Below are 21,336 nucleotides of genomic sequence, written 5' to 3' on the forward strand. Positions count from 1 at the left end.
ATGAAGAAGTTATGGGTAAAACAAGATTGGATAATTTTTCTCATTTTAGCTACGTGAAAATTGGTAACAAATCTATTCCAACCAAAACTTAATCAACTTGTATTGTATATTATATAATCTTGAGATACCATAGACACGTATACAATGTTTCGACCTATCATGTCGACACATCTATATATATTTCGGAACAACCATAGACACTCTATATGTGAATGTTGGAGTTAGCTATACAGGGTTGAGGTTGATTCCAAAATATATATAGTTTGAGTTGTGATCAATACTGAGATACGTATACACTGGGTCGTGGATTGATTCAAGATAATATTTATCGATTTATTTCTGTACATCTAACTGTGGACAACTAGTTGTAGGTTACTAACGAGGACAGCTGACTTAATAAACTTAAAACATCAAAATATATTAAAAGTGTTGTAAATATATTTTGAACATACTTTGATATATATGTATATATTGTTATAGGTTCGTGAATCAACCAGTGGCCAAGTCTTACTTCCCGACGAAGTAAAAATCTGTGAAAGTGAGTTATAGTCCCACTTTTAAAATCTAATATTTTTGGGATGAGAATACATGCAGGTTTTATAAATGATTTACAAAATAGACACAAGTACGTGAAACTACATTCTATGGTTGAATTATCGAAATCGAATATGCCCCTTTTTATTAAGTCTGGTAATCTAAGAATTGGGGAACAGACACCCTAATTGACGCGAATCCTAAAGATAGATCTATTGGGCCTAACAAACCCCATCCAAAGTACCGGATGCTTTAGTACTTCGAAATTTGTATCATATCCGAAGGGTGTCCCGGAATGATGGGGATATTCTTATATATGCATCTTGTTAATGTCGGTTACCAGGTGTTCACCATATGAATGATTTTTATCTCTATGTATGGGATGTGTATTGAAATATGAAATCTTGTGGTCTATTATTATGATTTGATATATATAGGTTAAACCTATAACTCACCAACATTTTTGTTGACGTTTTAAGCATGTTTATTCTCAGGTGATTATTAAGAGCTTCCGCTGTCGCATACTTAAATAAGGACGAGATTTGGAGTCCATGCTTGTATGATATTGTGTAAAAACTGCATTCAAGAAACTTATTTTGTTGTAACATATTTGTATTGTAAACCATTATGTAATGGTCGTGTGTAAACATGATATTTTAGATTATCATTATTTGATAATCTACGTAAAGCTTTTTAAAACCTTTATCTATGAAATAAAGGTTATGGTTTGTTTTAAAAATGAATGCAGTCTTTGAAAAATGTCTCATATAGAGGTCAAAACCTCGCAACGAAATCAATTAATATGGAACGTTTTTAATCAATAAGAACGGGACATTTCAGTTGGTATCAGAGCGTTGGTCTTAGAGAACCAGAAAATTTGCATTAGTGTGTCTTATCGAGTTTGTTAGGATGCATTAGTGAGTCTGGACTTCGACCGTGTTTTCTTTAAAAATGATTGCTTAACATTTTTGTTGGAAACTATATATTTTTAACATATGAATATTATGTGATATATTAATCTCTTAACGTGTTTGATATTATGTGATAGATGTCTACCTCTAGAACAAGTCCCATTGACTCACCTAATAATAATGAAGAGTCAAATGTAAATTGGAATGATTTGTGGACTGATTCACAAGTTCCCGAAGAGGAACCGGAAGAAGAGTCGGAACCGGAAGAAGAATCGGAACCGGAAGAAGAATCGGAACCGGATGAAGAAATAGAACCGGTGGGGGAAATAATAAAACGGTTAAGTAAAAGAAAATCCTAAACCAACCGACCAAAGTTAATTATGGTCAATGGTGTTTCCGCCAAGGAAGCAAAATATTGGGAGGATTACCAATTCTCCGATGAATCGAATTCCGACGAGAATTCCGATGATGTTATAGAAATTACCCCAACTGAATTTAAAAAGGCAAAAGAAAATAATAAGGGAAAGGGCATAAAAATAGAGAAATCTAATTCCAACCCCGATGAACTTTATATGTATCGTCAACCCCCGAAGTCCTTAAGTTGTAACAATGACCCGGGAACCTCTAAACCACCAGGTTTTTCTAAACCAATGTGGACAACGACGGCTCGTATTAGGGGAACATCATATATCCCTAGAAACTTGGCAAAACGAACCAAAACCGAAGAAGAAGAAACGAGCTAGTCGGAATAAGATAGTTGTATTCGTGTGGTGTAATATATGGAATATAGTGTTCTTATGCTTTATGATATATGTAAAAATTGCTTGTATTAATAAGTATTTTTTTTTATGAATCTAACTCTTGTCTATTTTACAGTTTAAAAACACAAAATGGATAGTCAACCCAATATTTTAAGAGACCTACCCGGAGACATGATTGATGAAATCTTGTCTAGAGTCGGCCAGAATTCTTCGGCACAACTATTTAAGGCGAGATCAGTTTGTAAGACATTCGAAGAACGTTCCAAGAATGTCTTGGTTTATAAGAGACTTTCGTTTGAAAGATGGGGGATATCACATTGGGAAACCCATAAGTTACGATGTGTTTACTTTGACGCATATATTGCGGGGAACCCAAATGCTATTTTACGCAACGGGTTAAGAAATTATTTTGACTCAATATATCCGAATATTGGACTTCGTGATTTAGAAAAAGCGGCTAACATGCAACATAAAGAAGCATGTTATGCTTACGGATTAGTAATGTTCGCTTCTCACCAAAGTGAGAACAAGAACATCGGGCTACAACTATTAAACAAAACGTTTCCACAAGTGACGGAGTCGGTAATTGGGGTAAGAAATGAGGTTTTTAGATTATTACGGGACTGTTGGACATTACGTAACCCTCGTCCCTTTGATGACGTTACAACACGCTGTCTTATCAACGGCCATAACGGTTATGTTGCACAAGACCAAGGATGGGAAGTAGTCCTAGTAAAACCAGAATGCATGACTTGTTTCTGGACGTATGAATTACGTGTCTTTATTGCCTTTGCTGAACGACTTGTGTACTAGCTAGAATTGTCTTCACAACTATCTTGTATCAAAGTTATTGTGTGCTATATTTCATGCTTTATGTAAAATAAGCGGTATTGTAAGTTTGTAAAATATTGTATAAAAGTTTGAACGCGAAATATTATTATAATCAGTTTTTCATATAGAATTGTAGTAGTTGAATTGTATATTAGCTACTAAGTATGAACTTAACGGGTAGGTACTACCCGAATTTAAACTTATAAAACGCTAATATGAAGAAAAAGCTTTTATAAATGAGTTCATATTATGCTACGAAATACTACTAACTACTCTTAATATTCTGTATGATTAACTTGTTCCATTTAACTATTTTGAAGGAAATGGCACCGACTACTCGACACACCGTGAATATGAATGAAGAGGAATTCCGTACTTTTCTAGCTTCAAACATAGCCGCAGTACAGGCTGCGCTACATACCAACAATAACCTTGGATCTAGCAGTACAGGAAATCGTGTAGGATGCACCTACAAAGAATTCACTGCCTGCAAACCTTTGGAATTTGATGGAACCGAAGGACCGATCGGATTGAAACGGTGGACCGAGAAGGTCGAATCGGTGTTTGCCATAAGTAAGTGTACTGAAGAGGACAAAGTAAAGTACGCTACGCATACCTTCACAGGTTCTGCGTTAACATGGTGGAATACCTATCTAGAGCAAGTGGGACAAGACGATGCGTACGCACTACCGTGGTCAGCATTCAAGCACTTGATGAACGAGAAGTACCGTCCCAGAACCGAGGTCAATAAGCTCAAGACAGAACTTAGAGGGTTACGAACCCAAGGATTTGATATTACCACGTACGAAAGACGATTCACAGAATTGTGCCTATTGTGTCCGAGAGCATTCGAAGATGAGGAAGAGAAGATCGACGCGTTTGTGAAAGGATTACCGGAAAGAATCCAAGAAGATATAAGTTCACACGAGCCCGCCTCCATACAACAGGCATGTAGAATGGCTCACAAACTCGTGAACCAAATTGAAGAAAGAATTAAAGAACAGACTGCTGAAGAGGCCAATGTGAAGCAAGTCAAAAGAAAGTGGGAGGAAAACGGTGATAAGAATCACCAATACAACAACAACAACAATTACAACAATAATCGCAACAATTATCCCAACAATCGCAACATCAATCGCAACTACAACAAATGGCCCAACAACAACAACAACAACAACAACAACAGCAACTACAACAATCATCCCAACAACAATAATAACCGCAACAACAACAACAATCAGAAGCAGCTATGCCAAAGGTGTGAAAAGAATCACTCAGGGTTCTGCACCAAATTTTGCAACAAGTGTAAAAGAAATGGTCATAGCGCGGCGAAGTATGAGGTCTACGGACCAGGGGTTAATAGAACGAAAGGAACAAATGGTGTCGGAACGAGTAATGGCGGAGCAAGTAGTGTCGGAGCAAGTTATGCCAATGTAGTTTGTTATAAATGTGGAAAACCAGGCCACATTATTAGAAATTGCCCGAACCAGGAGAACACGAATGGACAAGGCCGCGGAAGAGTTTTCAATATTAATGCGGCAGAGGCACAGGAAGACCCGGAGCTTGTTACGGGTACGTTTCTTATTGACAATAAATCTGCTTACGTTTTATTAGATTCGGGTGCGGATAGAAGCTATATGAGTAGAGATTTTTGTGCTAAATTAAGTTGCCCATTGACGCCTTTGGATAGTAAATTTTTACTCGAATTAGCAAATGGTAAATTAATTTCAGCAGATAATATATGTCGGAATCGAGAAATTAAACTGGTTAGCGAAACATTTAAGATTGATTTGATACCAGTAGAGTTAGGGAGTTTTGATGTGATAATCGGTATGGACTGGTTGAAAGAAGTGAAAGCGGAGATCGTTTGTTACAAAAATGCAATTCGCATTATACGAGAAAAAGGAAAACCCTTAATGGTGTACGGAGAAAAGGGCAACACGAAGCTACATCTTATTAGTAATTTGAAGGCACAAAAACTAATAAGAAAAGGTTGCTATGCTGTTCTAGCACACGTCGAGAAAGTAAAAACTGAAGAAAAGAGCATCAATGATGTTCCCGTCGCAAAAGAATTTCCTGATGTATTTCCGAAAGAATTACCGGGATTACCCCCACATCGATCCGTTGAATTTCAAATAGATCTTGTACCAGGAGCTGCACCAATAGCTCGTGCTCCTTACAGACTCGCACCCAGCGAGATGAAAGAACTACAAAGCCAATTACAAGAACTTTTAGAGCGTGGTTTCATTCGACCAAGCACATCACCGTGGGGAGCTCCTGTTTTGTTTGTCAAGAAGAAAGATGGTACATTCAGGTTGTGTATCGACTACCGAGAGTTGAACAAACTTACCATCAAGAACCGCTACCCACTACCGAGAATCGATGACTTATTTGATCAACTACAAGGCTTGTCTGTTTATTCAAAGATTGACTTACGTTCCGGGTATCATCAAATGCGGGTGAAAGAAGATGATATTCCAAAGACTGCTTTTAGAACACGTTACGGTCATTACGAGTTTATGGTCATGCCGTTTGGTTTAACTAATGCACCAGCTGTGTTCATGGACCTTATGAACCGAGTGTGTGGACCATACCTTGACAAGTTTGTCATTGTTTTCATTGATGACATACTTATTTACTCAAAGAATGACCAAGAACACGGTGAACATTTGAGAAAGGTGTTAGAAGTATTGAGGAAGGAAGAATTGTACGCTAAGTTTTCAAAGTGTGCATTTTGGTTGGAAGAAGTTCAATTCCTCGGTCACATAGTGAACAAAGAAGGTATTAAGGTGGATCCGGCAAAGATAGAAACTGTTGAAAAGTGGGAAACCCCGAAAACTCCGAAACACATACGCCAGTTTTTAGGACTAGCTGGTTACTACAGAAGGTTCATCCAAGACTTTTCCAGAATAGCAAAACCCTTGACTGCATTAACGCATAAAGGGAAGAAATTTGAATGGAATGATGAACAAGAGAAAGCGTTTCAGTTATTAAAGAAAAAGCTAACTACGGCACCTATATTGTCATTGCCTGAAGGGAATGATGATTTTGTGATTTATTGTGATGCATCAAAGCAAGGTCTCGGTTGTTTATTAATGCAACGAACGAAGGTGATTGCTTATGCGTCTAGACAATTGAAGATTCACGAACAAAATTATACGACGCATGATTTGGAATTAGGCGCGGTTGTTTTTGCATTAAAGACTTGGAGGCACTACTTATATGGGGTCAAAAGTATTATATATACCGACCACAAAAGTCTTCAACACATATTTAATCAGAAACAACTGAATATGAGGCAGCGTAGGTGGATTGAATTATTGAATGATTACGACTTTGAGATTCGTTACCACCCGGGGAAGGCAAATGTGGTAGCCGATGCCTTGAGCAGGAAGGACAGAGAACCCATTCGAGTAAAATCTATGAATATAATGATTCATAATAACATTACTACTCAAATAAAGGAGGCGCAACAAGGAGTTTTAAAAGAGGGAAATTTAAAGGATGAAATACCCAAAGGATCGGAGAAGCATCTTAATATTCGGGAAGACGGAACCCGGTATAGGGCTGAAAGGATTTGGGTACCAAAATTTGGAGATATGAGAGAAATGGTACTTAGAGAAGCTCATAAAACCAGATACTCAATACATCCTGGAACGGGGAAGATGTATAAGGATCTCAAGAAACATTTTTGGTGGCCGGGTATGAAAGCCGATGTTGCTAAATACGTAGGAGAATGTTTGACGTGTTCTAAGGTCAAAGCTGAGCATCAGAAACCATCAGGTCTACTTCAACAACCCGAAATCCCGGAATGGAAATGGGAAAACATTACCATGGATTTCATCACTAAATTGCCAAGGACTGCAAGTGGTTTTGATACTATTTGGGTAATAGTTGACCGTCTCACCAAATCAGCACACTTCTTGCCAATAAGAGAAGATGACAAGATGGAGAAGTTAGCACGACTGTATTTGAAGGAAGTCATCTCCAGACATGGAATACCAATCTCTATTATCTCTGATAGGGATGGCAGATTTATTTCAAGATTCTGGCAGACATTACAGCAAGCATTAGGAACTCGTCTAGACATGAGTACTGCCTATCATCCACAAACTGATGGGCAGAGCGAAAGGACGATACAAACGCTTGAAGACATGTTACGAGCATGTGTTATTGATTTCGGAAACAGTTGGGATCGACATCTACCGTTAGCAGAATTTTCCTACAACAACAGCTACCATTCAAGCATTGAGATGGCGCCGTTTGAAGCACTTTATGGTAGAAAGTGCAGGTCTCCGATTTGTTGGAGTGAAGTGGGGGATAGACAGATTACGGGTCCGGAGATTATACAAGAAACTACCGAGAAGATCATCCAAATTCAACAACGGTTGAAAACCGCCCAAAGTCGACAAAAGAGCTACGCTGACATTAAAAGAAAAGATATAGAATTTGAAATTGGAGAGATGGTCATGCTTAAAGTTGCACCTTGTAAAGGCGTTGTTCGATTTGGTAAACGAGGGAAATTAAATCCAAGGTATATTGGACCATTCAAGATTATTGATCGTGTCGGACCAGTAGCTTACCGACTAGAGTTACCTCAACAACTCGCGGCTGTACATAACACTTTCCACGTCTCGAATTTAAAGAAATGTTTTGCTAAAGAAGATCTCACTATTCCGTTAGATGAAATCCAAATCAACGAAAAACTTCAATTCATCGAAGAACCCGTCGAAATAATGGATCGTGAGGTTAAAAGACTTAAGCAAAACAAGATACCAATTGTTAAGGTTCGATGGAATGCTCGTAGAGGACCCGAGTTCACCTGGGAGCGTGAAGATCAGATGAAGAAGAAATACCCGCATCTATTTCCAGAAGATTCGTCAACACCTTCAACAGCTTAAAATTTCGGGACGAAATTTATTTAACGGGTAGGTACTGTAGTGACCCGAACTTTTCCATGTTTATATATATTAATTGAGATTGATGTTTACATGATTAAATGTTTCCAACATGTTAAGCAATCAAACTTGTTAAGACTTGATTAATTGAAATAGGTTTCATATAGACAATTGACCACCCAAGTTGACCGGTGATTCACGAACGTTAAAACTTGTAAAAAAAAACTATATGATGACATATATATGGTTATATATATAGTTAACATGATATTATGATAAGTAAACATATCATTAATTATATTAACAATGAACTACATATGTAAAAACAAGACTACTAACTTAATGATTTTGAAACGAGACATATATGTAACGTTTATCGTTGTAACGACATTTAATGTATATATATCATATTAAGAGATATTCGTACATCATAATATCATGATAATATAATAATTTAAAATCTCTTTTGATATTATAAACATTGGGTTAACAACATTTAACAAGATCGTTAACCTAAAGGTTTCAAAACAACACTTACATGTAACGACTAACGATGACTTAACGACTCAGTTAAAATGTATATACATGTAGTGTTTTAATATGTATTTATACACTTTTGAAAGACTTCAATACACTTATCAAAATACTTCTACTTAACAAAAATGCTTACAATTACATTCTCGTTCAGTTTCATCAACAATTCTACTCGTATGCACCCGTATTTGTACTCGTACAATACACAGCTTTTAGATGTATGTACTATTGGTATATACACTCCAATGATCAGCTCTTAGCAGCCCATGTGAGTCACCTAACACATGTGGGAACCATCATTTGGCAACTAGCATGAAATATCTCATAAGATTACAAAAATATGAGTAATCATTCATGACTTATTTACATGAAAACAAAATTACATATCCTTTATATCTAATCCATACACCAACGACCAAAAACACCTACAAACACTTTCATTCTTCAATTTTCTTCATCTAATTGAACTCTCTCAAGTTCTATCTTCAAGTTCTAAGTGTTCTTCATAAATTCCAAAAGTTCTAGTTTCATAAAATCAAGAATACTTTCAAGTTTGCTAGCTCACTTCCAATCTTGTAAGGTGATCATCCAACCTCTAGAAATCTTTGTTTCTTACAGTAGGTTATCATTCTAATACAAGGTAATAATCATATTCAAACTTTGGTTCAATTTCTATAACTATAACAATCTTATTTCAAGTGATGATCTTACTTGAACTTGTTTTTGTGTCATGATTTTGCTTCAAGAACTTTGAGCCATCCAAGGATCCATTGAAGCTAGATCCATTTTTCTCTTTTCCAGTAGGTTCATCCAAGGAACTTAAGGTAGTAATGATGTTCATAACATCATTCGATTCATACATATAAAGCTATCTTATTCGAAGGTTTAAACTTGTAATCACTAGAACATAGTTTAGTTAATTCTAAACTTGTTCGCAAACAAAAGTTAATCCTTCTAACTTGACTTTTAAAATCAACTAAACACATGTTCTATATCTATATGATATGCTAACTTAATGATTTAAAACCTGGAAACGCGAAAAACACCGTAAAACCGGATTTACGCCGTCGTAGTAACACCGCGGGCTGTTTTGGGTTAGTTAATTAAAAACTATGATAAACTTTGATTTAAAAGTTGTTATTCTGAGAAAATGATTTTTATTATGAACATGAAACTATATCCAAAAATTATGGTTAAACTCAAAGTGGAAGTATGTTTTCTAAAATGGTCATCTAGACGTCGTTCTTTCGACTGAAATGACTACCTTTACAAAAACGACTTGTAACTTATTTTTCCGACTAGAAACCTATACTTTTTTTTTTTAGATTCATAAAATAGAGTTCAATATGAAACCATAGCAATTTGATTCACTCAAAACGGATTTAAAATGAAGAAGTTATGGGTAAAACAAGATTGGATAATTTTTCTCATTTTAGCTACGTGAAAATTGGTAACAAATCTATTCCAACCAAAACTTAATCAACTTGTATTGTATATTATATAATCTTGAGATACCATAGACACGTATACAATGTTTCGACCTATCATGTCGACACATCTATATATATTTCGGAACAACCATAGACACTCTATATGTGAATGTTGGAGTTAGCTATACAGGGTTGAGGTTGATTCCAAAATATATATAGTTTGAGTTGTGATCAATACTGAGATACGTATACACTGGGTCGTGGATTGATTCAAGATAATATTTATCGATTTATTTCTGTACATCTAACTGTGGACAACTAGTTGTAGGTTACTAACGAGGACAGCTGACTTAATAAACTTAAAACATCAAAATATATTAAAAGTGTTGTAAATATATTTTGAACATACTTTGATATATATGTATATATTGTTATAGGTTCGTGAATCAACCAGTGGCCAAGTCTTACTTCCCGACGAAGTAAAAATCTGTGAAAGTGAGTTATAGTCCCACTTTTAAAATCTAATATTTTTGGGATGAGAATACATGCAGGTTTTATAAATGATTTACAAAATAGACACAAGTACGTGAAACTACATTCTATGGTTGAATTATCGAAATCGAATATGCCCCTTTTTATTAAGTCTGGTAATCTAAGAATTGGGGAACAGACACCCTAATTGACGCGAATCCTAAAGATAGATCTATTGGGCCTAACAAACCCCATCCAAAGTACCGGATGCTTTAGTACTTCGAAATTTGTATCATATCCGAAGGGTGTCCCGGAATGATGGGGATATTCTTATATATGCATCTTGTTAATGTCGGTTACCAGGTGTTCACCATATGAATGATTTTTATCTCTATGTATGGGATGTGTATTGAAATATGAAATCTTGTGGTCTATTATTATGATTTGATATATATAGGTTAAACCTATAACTCACCAACATTTTTGTTGACGTTTTAAGCATGTTTATTCTCAGGTGATTATTAAGAGCTTCCGCTGTCGCATACTTAAATAAGGACGAGATTTGGAGTCCATGCTTGTATGATATTGTGTAAAAACTGCATTCAAGAAACTTATTTTGTTGTAACATATTTGTATTGTAAACCATTATGTAATGGTCGTGTGTAAACATGATATTTTAGATTATCATTATTTGATAATCTACGTAAAGCTTTTTAAAACCTTTATCTATGAAATAAAGGTTATGGTTTGTTTTAAAAATGAATGCAGTCTTTGAAAAATGTCTCATATAGAGGTCAAAACCTCGCAACGAAATCAATTAATATGGAACGTTTTTAATCAATAAGAACGGGACATTTCATTTGGGCTGAGAATACATGCAATGCTTTTATAATTGTATTACTAAATGGATACAAATGCTAAAACTGATTTTGCGTGAGTTTCATTTGCTCCATTTTTAATTGCTTTTGCAATATATATTTTTGGACTGAGAATACATGCACTTTATTTTAAACACAATGGATACAAGTACATACTAAATTCTACACTGAGTTTAAACCGAAAATCCCTTAGTTTTGGTAACTAGTAACTGCCAGTACATAGGATGTGGACTGGTGGGCGCGAATAATAGTATATGGATCCATAGGGCTTGACATCCCCGTCCGAGCTAGAGCGCTAGCCTTTTAACGGACGTGTATTATTTGAGTTTAGGACACGTTGGTTTGCGTGTATTAAAACGAATGGGGTATTTATCATTATAACGTTAAAGTTTAGTTACCAGGGTGCTCTGTTATGTAGAATCTATTGATAAACGTTTCTGGATGAAACAACTGAAATCTTGTGATCCATTTTTATATAATCTATTGATAAACGTTTCTGGATGAAACAATTGAAATCTTGTGATCCACTTTTATATACAGATTATGCGAAACACTAAAACTATGAACTCACCAACCTTTGTGTTGACACTTGTTAGCATGTTTATTCTCAGGTTTCCTAGAAGTCTTCCGCTGTTTGCTTATATATTAGACAAGCTATGTGCATGGAGTCATACATGGCATATTTTTCAAGGAAACGTTGCATTCACCAAATCTTCACCATGTATCTTATTTTGACTGCATTGTCAATGGAAGTACTATTGTAAACTATTATTTACAGTGATTGTCTATATGTAGAAATCATCAGATGTCGAAAACCTTTGATTTAAATATTCATTTATGGTGTGCCTTTTCAAAAGAATGCAATGTTTACAAAACGTATCATATAGAGGTCAAATACCTCGCAATGAAATCAATGAATGACGTATTGTCCATATGGATTTGGAGCGATCGTCACACATATGGTAGGAGAATTGATAAAGAAATTACAAGTTCAATTTATTGCTATACAAGAAACTAAAGTTGAAAATGTATCACCTAGAGTTTCGAATGAAATGTGGAAAGGGTTAATTTATGATGGAGTTCAAGTTTCATTGGGGGGTGGGGTGGGGTCAAGTTGGAGAGTAGATGTTTCAAGCTCAGAGATAGGTTCCAATGTTAAAATTGGATTGCTACTCTTCTTACGTACATCCCTACTAATGTAGAGGTTTTAATCTTCAACGTATACGCTCCTTGGAGCGAAACGGAACCTTGGTTTTAAAGAAGGTATGGAGGCTTATGAAATGGCACAATGACATATTATGGCATGTCTGTTAGAACCAATAAAGTTGGATGATTCGAAAGAAGATATAGCAAGGAATGATGTCGTTTTTATAGCAAGTTTTCTTGTTGGGCTTCCATAGCTCCGTGTATAAAAGTTAAAGTTTTTCAATGGCTTATTAAGAGGACTCCCAATGCACTTGTGAATCATCCGTGAATTATCTGTCTTTCATGCACATTAATATTAACACCATTAGTAATGTATAGCCAATGTATAGCCAATCCTTTGTCGCCAAGGAATTCGTGAATATACAGCCTAAATCATCACGGACCTCAATGTTTTTAATTGATGATACATTTGGATTTAAATTTTGTACAATGGTTTTAATTAATTAATTTAAGGTGGATGAGGAAATGTATGATGGTTAGGAGTGAAATGTGATACATTAGTGATAGGAGGGAAATGGGAAGAAAATGATGATGTGGTGCTGATGTGGCAGTATGTTAATTTGAAGAATGGTATCAGGGTTGCGAGTGATGCAAAGGTATGTTTAAGTCATCAATTCTATATTTGGTCTTCCCAATCATGGTTGTTAAAGTGAAATTGGGTACAGCAAGTGGTGATTTTGGTTTTATGGGATGCAGCGGCGATTCTAGGATTACGACTGAATGGGGTCCTGAAATTTTTTTAAGCTAACTATATTTAAATGTTCTTTTAGTGGTAATTTATCTTAGAAAAAACTACAAATTCGAATGATATACGGGCTCCAAGTAGTTAAATTTAGTAGTGTCCTACACAATTTATAAAAAATATCTATAAATTTGAAAAATATATGGGTCCTCCAATTAAATTTAGTGGTATCCTATACAATTTCAAGTGTATTTTCTACTAAAAATTTTCAAACTAGTGGTGTCCCGTGACCCCACGGGTAACCTATTAAACTCGCCATTGATGGGATGTCAATAATGTTAGATGATAGGTTAGTGGCTCAACCCGATTGTGGGCTTGGGTCCTTAGGATTTATTAAGTTATTAGGGTTTCATGTATAATCTATAAATAGGGACTAACAGTGGCGGAACTTGAAATTTATAACTAGGAGGGCGAACACTAAATTTTTTTATCATTATTTAACAAAAATAAGCATCGTCATAGTCATATAAATACGGTAATAAAAATCATTACAACTCGGCTCGACGACCTTTGAGCATTTTAAAATCATCGATAACATATTCCGAATTAAACTTTTCAGCAATTTCTCGTTCGATATAAACCACCAAATTATCCTCTAGATAGTCATCAGACATTTAATTATTTGGAACCACACTAAAAAAAATAGCATAATGAATCATATATATGCAATAGCGTAAATCAAATTGTTTCTCATAACACCACATGTCCCTGAATCAAACTAAGGATGAACTACAATAATATAATAATATGATAAATTAATAATTAATAATGATAATGATGATAAAAAAAAATCTATAAACACGGCAAAATATATGCAGACAACTGAGACAAATTTATTTACATGAGGTTTATATGCCTATATGCAATATTTTTGGGGTTATTCATAAAATACCTTGATTTATATTGGGGTTTCTTCCACTTAGACAGCAACTATGCGAGGGCTTCTTCCATTTGACAGCAGTAGGGACAATACTTGTTTTGCTTTTGAACCACTTTTTTGCTTTTGTTTTTGCAGTAGAGAAAGAATTAAAGAAATGGAAATTTTTGAAAATGGAGAAAGGAAAGGACGGTTTAGTTATTAGAATAGGAAAAGTCAATGCTGCAAACTTAGGATGGCTAATAAAGTATATCTATTTTTTGACCTCTAAAATATTAAAATATTACACGCATGACTAAAAGTTTTAGGGAGGCGGGTGCCCTCCTTTGTCTCAACAAAGATCCGCCCTTGGGGACTAATGTTATCAAAAATATTTACGGGGTTGTGTTCTATAACAAGTAACACCTATGCGAGTTCTTCATGGGGTTACATAAGCCAAGCTATTGGCTTTCAAAGATGTAAAGATGCTTCTGTTAATGTGTATTATTTTTTTTTTTTTTTTTTTTTTGGCACTTGATATATATGTATGAATATGGTTAGAGCATGTAAATTCATATCAATGAACTATGTAATGTGTGTAAGGTAGTTCACTATTGGGTGAAGTACTTTTTTTTTTTTTTTTTTTAAACTAAATTCATGTTTTTTGCCAAAAAAAAAACATTCTTGAAGATTTATTATTGCCATTGATAATTATTATGCGGTTGAAGCCAAGAACCTTTCCGTAATATCAACTAGTGTTGAATACACAAAATCAAGCAAGTAGAGCACAATCGAATCATTATTTGCATTCAGAAAAAAAAAAAAAAAAAGTAAAACCGAAAATACCAAAAAGTAAAACCGAAAATAACAAAAGTTCATTTTTGAAAAAATATCCAAGTACGAACTAAATAATGGAACAACTGATGAACAATAAGACCAAACTTGTCTGCCCCTCCTCTCTGTTCGGTGACTACCAAAGATATCCCCACATAGGTGTCCAAAGAAGTTGGATGTCAGTATTCACATCTCCAAAACCGTTCACGTGGTCTCTTAATTTTATTAATGTTATTGAAGAAATATTTCCATGATAGAAATTAGAGGTGTGGAATAAATCTTTATTGATTTTAGTTATCATTTATCAATGGCCTTAGTAGATACTTTTTTTTTTTTTTTTTTTTCTAAATAGCAGAAAACGAAAACTCATATAGAAACGAACTCGTTTAACAAAAGAATACAAAGAAACGAGGAATACAGTGAACCTCACACCTAGAAAGCAACGAATTAAACGAAAACTATCTATAATCGTAGTTTTTCCTAACAACCCGATAAACCTTAAAGCAAACTAACCAATACTATAAACCGAATATACTACATACTAGATGATAATAACAAGAACCAAAATAAAAGCACAAAGTGAAATAAAAAAAATGGAAAAATATACGAAAAAGCACGAGATAAACATAATCAATCAACTTCTAGATCTCGCCCTTTTCAACTTACCATCCGGAGATCTATCTTGTAAATTTGTGGTTTTTAAGCTAAAAGAGAAGGATATAATAATAATTATATATTAAATATAAGCTTTTATGTTTAATGATTATGATTATAATTGAATGAAAAATAGGTAAATTTGAGATATTTAAAGGTTTATGTTTAGGATATATGATATTAAGAAATTTATAATAAGGGGATAGATGATATTCTCCCAACTATGTATTTTGATGGAAAAAATATACGAAATTGAAAAATCACCTAATTGAATGTACGTTTGGAGAAATGATTGAAGCTATAAAATTGAAGTTTTAAAAAATATTTGCTAGTATAGCTTTAGTTTTTATTTGTGCCTGCCGCACTTAACCCTTGCATAACTAAGGTTACATTCAAAGATGCCCGAAGTGGCGGCTGAACCAAACCATTCTGACGAAGACAACAAAACACCACGGGAGAAGTGAGAGAGAAATGAGGTGTTCTATTATATCTTCTTGCAATGCATTATATCTTGGTGTATGCATAAGTTTCAAATGATATATAAATCAAGATCTAAAATCAGAACTTAAGCCATCCAAACTCCAAAAAAATGAAATAACAACAAAGCAAAATATGTTGATAATCAAGAAAGACTCGAGCTTTAATAAAAAAGATACAAAGACGGAACACTTATTTACATATATGGTCATGACCAAAAGAAAAGCATAAGATACAAGATGATCAACAAGGGTACAAAAGTAATATCAAAATTATGGTGATCTATCCATGTGATGATGGATTTCAGGACTCTCCATGATACTATCTAAACAAGGTTTCCACTTAGAAACACTTTGTCCTTTTAATCTACTTTTTTCAATTTCTCCCAACATTTCTTCCAATTTTCTTCCTTGATCTTTCTTTAAATGAAGCAGTAGCCACTGTAACTCATCTTTTGTTAATACCAATTTTACCCTCATTGGACTCCTTTCTTTGCTGAAAGTACTACTTGTTTTCTGAGACTCTTGTTGTACTTGTTTCTCTTGCTTTTGTTGTGGATGTTGTGGGATATCTTCTTGTGTTGGTTCTGATTTTTGAATGCATGTTTCCATATAGTTTCCCATAATCTTTATTGCCTAAAAACAATAGATTTGTTGCAAAAATGGAAAACTATGAAACTATTCTTCTCTTTGCTTGTTTTTGGTTTCCAAAGTAAAGTAGTGTTCTTGGTGTTTTAAAAACACCAAAACTTTTGTCTTTTGTGAAGAACAAAAAGATTTTAGAAAGATAATTGAGGAGTTGTTAGAACCTTTCAAGTTTCAACTAATTGCATGTGATGTGTAGGGGAAAGCATATGGGTATTTATAGGTGACATTACTCTATATCAACATTATTTTTGGCTCTATAAAATTTATGTAAATCAGTTAATAGAATATGCAATTATAACCCGTTACACACTAAAAACATTATAACTCTTGCTACAGACCAACAACATATCCTATGTATAAGAACATTAGTTACTTAGTCTTCTAAAACCAATTGATGATACAAATTTTTTTCCAACTTATATACATATATTCGTGTTTATCTATATTTCTAAAAATAGAAGTTCAGTTCTTTTTATCTAATGAAAAATGTTAAATTTGATTGACTACAAGATAAACATATGTTAAGAATTGAAATCAAATTTGTCCATAAACATTTGTATAAGATGCTCATGTTTCATTTCCTCCCTGTACAATCATGAACAAAAGTGTCTTGTGTTTAGTATTCTAAGATGATGCTAAGATCAATGATTTATGCACAGAGTGTTAAAATAGTGATGGTGCATAAGGTTATAATATTTACCCGACTAGATCTAGACTAGCTAGTTGCGATTTTTAATTAGTCCAACTAGACTGATTAGTTCTCGACTCAATCAAAAGTTCGATTTACTCGTTTAAAATGAGATTTAGCTAGTCAAAATAGTTTACTACGTATAAAATAGCATTGTGTTTGTAGCTCATGTGGTAGTTGTCTGCCTCTTTTAGCGAGAGGTCAGGAGTTCGACTCTCGTAGGGTGCAACATTACACAAAAGGTTGTCTCTTTATCCATGAATTCCACCCAAGGGTGCCTTTCGCACATCGCGTTGCGGGGGCGGTGACGGGGGGACGCATGGGTGGTTAAATCCCCGAGTGATTTCGTACCGCTGTTAAAAACAAAAAAATTTATGTTCTAAAGTTAAAGTCAAAGTTTGTCAAAGATAAATCTCAACTAATCCCTGACTTAGCTGTTAATCCCTATAAATTCTCAATTGACTAGTTTCCGACAACTTTTACAATCTTGGGGTGTATATATATATTATACAAAACACTTTAGATAACACTATGTCGTGTTTTTTTATTAATAAAATGTTTATGCAATGTATGCATTTAGTTAGAAGGATGTTATTTTATCAATTTTTAATAGTTGGGGCATCCTTAATGAAGTATTCACCGACTGCACTGCCTATATCTATTCGATTTGATGGTACGTACTTACGAGGCATCTTCTTTGTATCTCACTCAGGCTCTGTTATGTCTATTGTTTCGGTTTGTAAATCATGTATCAAAAGTTGTACGCTAGCCAAGGTATAAAACTTAAAGCAAATTATACATATATAGTCGTACCTGAAGTCCCACACGGTGAGTCGGTGACACGGCCACATTGTCTGTATTCCTCCTATCTACTACATAAATAAATTTATTGTTCAATAGCAACAACTACTTGAAGATTGTTTGCATAATAAAGACTGAAAGTTATGTCACACTTTTAATAAAATAACTAAATTAAATTATTACGTGATATAAATAAACTACAGAGTAATTTATAACATGTGAATTCGCGAAAACACATAAAAATTTTAAATGTAAGGAAAATCTCTCAAGCTTATTCATACAACAACAACAAAACTCAATCTCATATATGCGAGGTATGAGAGAATGTGAGATGTAGACATTCTTTCCTCTACTCTAGAGTAGAAGAAAAGTCGTTTCTTTAGCCACGAGTCCAGAAAAAAATTCTCCACTCACAAAAAGAGAAATTGAAATTAATTTAGTATGTTATGTAGTTCATTGTTACAAGTTTTCAACAATTAATTAATACAGTGTGTATCATCTTATATAGCTTGATTGTGGTTCATTCCGGTCTATATTAATTTTATAACTGCAAATGACCATTCTGCTATATTATAAGTATATTATGACCGTGTGATCGATTAATTATTACTCCCCCGTCTCACTATATGTGTATAAATTAACTTTCAAAGTTTTTGTTTGTCAACTTTGACCGTAAATATCCTTATTTGTGTTTTATAATATTTGATAAAATTTATATAAATGTATTGAGTTTTCCAATGCAATTTTATTTATATAATTTTCATCAAATAAGATATAACACAAATAAAAATATTTACTGTCAAAGTTAATAAAGATAGAATTTAAAAGTCAAATAAGTACACTTATAGTGTGACGGAGGGAGTATAATTTTAACAAATGAAAAAAGTGTATGTATATACTGTTGAATTGTCACAAAAGAGTATTGAAAAAATATACGTAGTATAAAAAAAGTAAACAAAATAATTGTTTATAGGAAAATGCTAATGACAGCCCTTAAGGCTGTCGTTAACACGCTTTAAAATGTTGTAAATTTTGATAACCGCCTTTATGAAAATGACTAATAATCACCATGTACAATTACTTAATGTATGTTAACGACAACCCTTAAGGCTGTCGTTAGCATTTTCCTTGTTTATACCATCTTTTTTTGTTGTTGAAAAGCAACGTTACATGAGATGAATGCCCAACAACGAGGTGGCTAAGGCCTGAATACGAAAAACTACACCCTAAACTTATTAATAATTATACACCATAGAATTTATTTTCATTGTTGGAGTTAATTGTGTTGAATGAAGACTATTGTCATTTTGATATTAGCCAATTTTTGTATGCTGATATGTGGATGAAATGTAGAAGTCGAGATTTATCAACCATTGATGTCATTCTACAGACGCTTTCATAAGTCTTCTCGATATCCAATTAAAGCTTTGAATTTGAATGTCCGGGATAATCATGTTAGGTGAACCCCAATGGGTGGTTTGATGGTAAGATGCTTGGAAAGTTCCAAAGGAACTCAGTTCAATCTCCACATGCTACACTTTCGGGGCTTGCCTTTCAAAAAAAAAAAATAATAAATCATGTTAGGTGACCATTCTTTGTTGCAAAAGACTTTGGCATTTCTATTCTTCCAAATCGTATAATTGCACACACATTTAGTTGGTTGCCATATTGTTTTACCCAACGGGGTATTTGTTAGATTTGATTTTCCACGAATGCATCATTGATGTTATCGATCGTGTAAGAATGAAGGTTCCACCACTTTAGAAGTAAAGTGCAAATATATGCAGATTTCAAGCACTCTATAAGGATATGATCAGGGATTATCACCAAAATGCCCAAATATTTTTTACCCCTTGGGCCAGAGCCCAAAAAAAAAAATTGACAAAATGCCCTCGCAAGGCGCAAGGTACCTTGCGACCTTGCGTCCTTGCCTCCTTGCGTATTCTTCTAAAAAAATCACGGTTAAATGACATGTTTAAACCCGTCACTCCACACTTTCATCCGACTTCGCAAACACGCAAATAAACCGTAACACAGGGAATTCGCAAAAACGCAAGCACAAACGCAAACCCTCTTCATCGCTTCCATTACTACTACCAGATTCTCCTCCTTCATCATCTCCACCACCACCTAACCCCTCTTGCCACCACCGTGACCTCTTATTCTAGCCTACAAGCGTTTACACGAAGTATTAGGGTTTTCACGCAAAATAAATCGGGTTTTCACGAGGTAATCAAGCTAATAATCAAGGAATCAACCTCTCTACGATGGCGAGCACCCAGTTTAGTGATTACTTTGTTATTTATGTGTGTTTTATCGGTTTATTTTGGGTTCGATGCGAATTGTATAAATGTGCACACCAACTGCTCGATGAAATGTCTCTTCGAGGTGTATTTGTGTTTAATGAAGTACAATCGTTGTTTTATGACATGCAACTGTATTTTAGGTTATATGGTCGAGTGAAACATACATAAACTGCTCGTAAAATTATGGAAATTAATCAGACGCAAGTCCTAGTTTGCGTGCTTGCGTACGCATCGTTAGTGGACGCAAGGTTATATTTGCTCCTTGCGTGTCGCCAGAAACATGTCTTTGCGTCCTTGCGTTGGTCTATTAAACGGACGCAAGTTTTATCTTGCGTCCTTGCGTCCTTGTACTTTCTGCTGATTATAAAGTTACTTATGCAGGGATTTGTGGAAGGAAAGTTAACGATGAAGAATAAGTTGAGCGTTATAGGGGTTGTGAAGAAGGTCATGACTGAGAATCAAATTAAAAAGTTTAAAGAAACGTGTTTTGGTCCATGGTTAGATCTAGAATACTTTGGTAATGATCCCGGGCTTGTACATTGCATGCTTCAACGGAAGAGTGTGCGGCCGGAAAGACTGGATAATGTTAAGTACCCCGATGAGCATGAGGATATATGGTTTCATTTTCAGAACAATTTTTCGATTAGATTTGGTCGCCGTGAATTTTGTCTTGTGACAGGTTTTTCGTTTAGTAGCCGGACGGACATGGCACATTACATCCCGAAGAATTATGACGTCCAGACCGCACCTATTAGACGACGTTTATTTAAGGGTTTTAAAGATTCTCAAAATGTTTTGATTAGTGATGTTGAAAAGATGCTTTTAAAATCTGATCACAGCCGTATTAGTGACGATGATGTGGTGCGATTAACAATTA

Source organism: Rutidosis leptorrhynchoides, chromosome 5 (genome assembly GCF_046630445.1).
Source record: "Rutidosis leptorrhynchoides isolate AG116_Rl617_1_P2 chromosome 5, CSIRO_AGI_Rlap_v1, whole genome shotgun sequence".
Classification (NCBI taxonomy): Eukaryota; Viridiplantae; Streptophyta; class Magnoliopsida; order Asterales; family Asteraceae; genus Rutidosis; species Rutidosis leptorrhynchoides.